The sequence below is a fragment of the Propithecus coquereli genome, unplaced genomic scaffold (genome assembly GCF_000956105.1).
Source record: "Propithecus coquereli isolate 6110/MARCELLA unplaced genomic scaffold, Pcoq_1.0 Scaffold6, whole genome shotgun sequence".
Classification (NCBI taxonomy): domain Eukaryota; kingdom Metazoa; phylum Chordata; class Mammalia; order Primates; family Indriidae; genus Propithecus; species Propithecus coquereli.
In genome coordinates this window covers 2,916,470-2,921,790 of record NW_012151951.1, presented here as the reverse complement: position 1 = coordinate 2,921,790, position 5,321 = coordinate 2,916,470, and the positions used below count along the sequence as shown (strand labels likewise).

Genomic DNA, 5,321 nt, shown 5'->3' with positions numbered 1-5,321 from the left:
TTAATTCCCTCATAAGGCAGGATTTCCTCAGTTTTGGATTCTGTGACTATTAAATTCACCCGATTTGGCTGCTGGACTATCTGATCAAGAGATCAGACATGTCTCTGACAGTGATATTAAGAGTGTTTTATTTGTGCCTTTTTGACAGAATGCATCCTCTGAACCTGCCTCAGTGTAGACAATCATTGTCGGTTGGGTGAAAATCAAAACAAAGGCAAGGTCATACTGAGGAGATGCTCAGGTAGCTCAGGAGGGTTGGACGTTTGGCAGCCTGAGGCTGATAACTCAAAGTAGACACCAGAGGCAGCTTTTGCAGCTGAGACTGGGTCTCCAGGAATCCTCCAGCTTCTCAAGTATCTTACAAATGATAACTCAGGGTTGTCTATTCATGTCTGCCTGAAGTGCACAATTATAAACCTTAAAGGACCCTTACTTAGCTAATTAAAGATAATCCCTGACCTTTAAAAGAAGAGGTATTGTCCTGTCCTTTGAGAGTATCTGGGGAAGTTCAGCCTTGGGTTCATATGCACTGGAAACTCTTCTGGTTTGAGTTGCAAGTCAAGGTGCTGCTTAGCTTTCTTGGAAGATCAGGGCAAACTATCAACAGCTTCTGTGCTCAACATTCCATTCTGCAAGAACTTCTAGAGTAGGAGCAAGGGCCATTAGACCTCCCATCAACTTCTGTTTAAACCATACTTTGTTTTTGTTGAAAGTGGTTTACAGTTTTCAAAGCATCTTTTTTACAAATTGTTATCATTTTGAAGTCATTTAGATAATGTTAGAATTGACTTTTATAAATCTATAACAAAAGCTGAATGAGATCATATTTACTGCGCAACTGAAGGAGGCACACCCAATTAGTTATTTTTCTCAAAATTAGTCTTAAAATATTTACCTCAGGGAAAAAAAATGTTTTCCTAGGTTTATTAGGTCACCTAATATTTTCTTAGCCATCGTCGTCGTTTCTGTCAACTGCCCTGAGTCACAACTTAAAAATGGCTGTAAAGGTTGTACGTGAGGACAAGTTTGCATTTTACCTATGGTTCGGATTGCTCTTCAGCCCAGTGCTAGAAGAGATTAGATTTCCCCCAGCTGCTCAGGAACTGAGAACCTCCACAACTTTGTCTTGGAGAGATAATGTGGGTACACACTGTGGGTCTCTGGCCATGTTAGAAGCTACCCCAGAAAACTCCTGTAGCCATTTCCCCAGAGCTATTGCAAAAGTTTTCACTTGTGTGGTTTGATTAATGTCCCTGGTTTTATTTCAAAAAAGAGGGAAGCATTTTTTAATCTTGAAGCTTTTATATACTGCCATGGTCCTAACTTTGGTCAGCTCATTTTGATGTTTCAGTTCTTAGACCCATAGTATTGTGATACCAGGCTAATTATAAACCATCTGGTGAATATGAGCCAGGTATAGTGTGGATTATCCAGACAATACAAGTTGGTTAGGGATTTGGAGTTATAGTACTGAATTATAAGTATTATCCACCCCTAGCATATGCCAGAAAGACAGAAATGATATACTTAAATCAGAGTTCAGCTCATATCAGTCAGAAACACACACACACACACCTAGATTAAAGAGCTGCCTTATCAGAAACAGAGGAACAAATATGGCTGCCCCTGGATGAGCCATATCATATCCACAAGATGACTATAGAGGTGTCTCTGGTATGGCTTGAACTGTTAACAAATCTCTAGACTCTTCAGTAATGTATGACAAATGCCATGCCAACAGATAAATGATTGTTATTACCTGGCTACACCTGTGCAGAATATAGAGTAGACTCATGAGCAGGTAATGAAAGTAGCATGGAGGAAAGGTTTGGTCAGGAGAGGATATCTACTTATTTTAACAGGGATGACTGAAAATTAGATGTATGGTTTCTCTAAATGACAAAATAAAAAAATAGAGCTGGACTGAAATATATATACATCCATCTAACTCATTCTCCCACCCAACTCTCCCCACTCCACTTCCCCTACAGGGCATATTTGAAAACTGCTACTGAGTTACACCAATGGTAGATTAATGCTTTTACACCTCTCCGTTTTGCTAAAGAGGGACTGTTCCTCTCAGAGCAGGTGATCATCGAATCACTTATGCCCTTTGGTCCCTATTTGGTTAAAGAGAGGCAACATTGCCTAAGAGTGAGAATATAAGTTGTGGGCTTTGCTGTCTGAGACTCTAAAGTGCCTATTATTTCTTGATAGGATCCTACCGTTAAATTTCAGGAAAGCAAGTTTTCATTAATTCCCCTTTTCCCTTAGTGATAGGAGGTATTTGCCCTTGGGGGATATTATTTGTTTGGCAGTTTTTTTAAAGACATTTAAAAATCATTTGAGGCTGTGTGCTCTCTATTTCCTTGTTAATGGGTCATGAATTTTTACAGAGATGTTTGAATCATGGCTCATTTACCTCTAGATTGTACAAGGGTTAGTGAAGTAAGTGCTTGGAAACCTTATGTGGGGATGTATTCCATAGCAAAATACGTAATCCTTTCCAGACATTCAATGATGTTATGTTCCTCATTTAAAGAGTATTCCTAAGAATGTTTTAATGGCAACTGGGATCACTAGCAAACTATAGCACTTTAAAAAAATATATGCTTCCCATATGAATCTGCCACTCTTAAGTCAAGAGAGCCAGTTTCATGGCTAATTATCCTTGTTGACATTAAATAAATTGGTTAAAGTGCCAGGTTTTATCAAAATGTCTCCAGAGTAGATTCAGACACTGCTCACACATCATCTGCAATACCAGGTGACCTGGAAAGGGAAGACATGGAGGCTAAACATGAGAGAATGAAATGAATTATCGAAACTTGCATGGAAGGAATTTGAAATTTTAATTTTCACCATTATTTGTTGATATATGGATGATAGGGGACCTTGAACCAAGAAATTAGATAACTTAGTTTTGATATTTCCACCTAACCTATATTTTTAAATCATTACAGTTCAGATGAACTGGAAGTTTTATGACCTGCTTGGCTTCGATTTGCAAAAAAACTGAATGATTATCTTATGTCAATTAATTGCTCTTATTTAAAAATATGGCAGGATAATGCCAGGTGGCTTTTGCATGATATGTAGACATACAATGTCTTATACCCAGAAGCCTGTTTATGTTCCTTCCATAGAGTTGAATGACTGTTGTATTTCATAGCAATGAACTTTTTCTGAGTACACTGAGCTGTATGTCACTCTTAGGGGGTATCCTATCACTCTCCATCAGTAACGGATCCCACTCTTACTGCGGATGCTCTGGACAAAACAATTGCAGAATTTGATACCGTGGAAGATCTGCTCAAGCACTTCAACCCAGAGTCATGGCAAGAAGATCTTGAGAATTTGTATTTGGATACCCCTCATTATCGAGGCAGGTCGTACCATGACCGGAAATCAAAAGGTAAGAGACAGAGGCTTGCAGGTTCTTCGTAAACAGATAAGAGTGTTAACGGTACAGAATGAGTATCCGTTATCCAAAATTCTTGGGACCAGAAGTGTTTCAGATGTTGGATTTTTTTGGAGTTTGGAATATTTACATTTATACTTACTGGTTTAGCATCCCTAATCCCAAAATCTGAAATCCAAAATGTTCCAGTGAGCATTTCCCTGGAGCATTATGTTGGTACTCAAAATGTTTCAGATTTTGGAGCATTTCACATTTCATATTTTCCAATTAGGGATACTTAACCTGTAATAAGAAATAAGGTTGAGCAATGCAATCTATTTAATTCACTTAAATCAGATGATTGCTCTCAGTGCATTATCATGTTTCACAGCACTTTCAGATGAAGTTCTGTGTTTTGCACAAACTGTTGTTTTTCTAGGACTAAGAAAGATTTCACCCAAAGATTTGTCATAGTTTGGAGCTAGAAGAGACCTTATAAATCATCTGGACCAGCTTCTTACTCCTTGGCAAGTGAGGCATTATTAGCCCCAATTTTACAGTGGAGGCAACAAAAGTCAGAGGAGGTAAATAATTTGCCAAAGTAATAGCAGTAGGGAAGACATGAGAATTGTGGTCTCTTACCTAAAATGACAGTGTTTGTGTAACGGTCTACTGTGCCTCTCTGAGGGATTTGAGGATTGATCGAGTCCAGTCCTGTCAGTGTTGACAGCAGAGGCTCCTGTTAAAGCCATGGTGAAAACTCCGCTGGAAGATTTCACCTCTACCCATTTCATGTCCATTCTATAATTTTTTTTAATCAGGATGGGTGATTCAAGTGTTTGGGATATAAATGTCCCAAGGGAGAGGAAAAGAAGGCCTGCGATAGTGAGAGCACATGTTCAATGGGAAGTTTCAGAAAAGTAGAATGAGGGGAGAAGAGAGAACATTCAGGCAGAGAGATCATCATAAGTTAAAACAATACTTAAACTTTTAAAAAATACATAGCCTAGTCATACATCTGAGTGATAGGATCTTAGGATGAGAATGTTTTTTTGGAGTATATAGCTCAAATTAATAGAGAAATGAAGTGTAACTAACTCTGATTAAATAAAATTATCATTTCTAGTCTGTGTCCTTGCTTGATAAGATTTGTTATCATTAAAATTTTCCTGAAAAAGTCTTGTAAGTTTGGCTTGCATCATAGCTATGAAGGTATTTAGCTAAGATACAGCTTGTCCCTACATTTTGTAGTATTGAGGGTACTTTTAAGAACTGGATTGCTTTAGTACAAACTGTTATAACATTTGGGCCAAAATGATTATTAATATTTAGTTAACTCCTCCCTGGGCCTTCTGCTTATGGCTCAGTTCATAAGTCTTACATAGTTAAAATACACAGCTAAGAGAGGGACAAGAAGTTACCGGTGGCCCTGATGTTATGGAGATACACCACATGCAGATCACTGAAACTCTCAAACTGAATCTCCTCAGGGCCCAGATTGGATTCAGTTCAAAGAAGAAATTGCTTTTCTGTAAGTCATTGCTGTGTTTGGATCTCTACTAGGTCAACTTGAAAGAAAGTAAGATAGTCACATTTTGAAAAACCCAGAAGAAATATTAAAAATGGCATTGGACAACAAAGCAATAAAATATGACTCTGTGTCTTCAGCTATTCCAGGAGTAGCCCTTCTTGGCACCCCTTTTCTGGAAATATTAAAATTTCTAAATCACCTTACTTTTTTTTTCTTAGATGCTATGTTCAGTTGGAGGCAGGAGGCCTGGATTAAAATCCTAACCCTGCCACTTACAAGTTTTATGACTTTCTAGCAAGTACCCTGGTCCTTCCTGTGTCTCAATTTCCTCACTGGCAACATGCCTGTAATAGCACCTGCTTCTGGGAATAGTTTGTGGTGCCATCCAGA

General features: G+C 38.3%; 1 protein-coding gene across 1 annotated transcript in view; it reads left to right on the top strand.

Annotated features, from left to right (window-relative positions):
- Nucleotides 1–5,321, top strand: part of LOC105822163 (platelet-derived growth factor D) — a 28,751-nt gene that overhangs the window by 1,502 nt on the left and 21,928 nt on the right. The gene's annotated exons all lie outside the window — the stretch shown is intronic.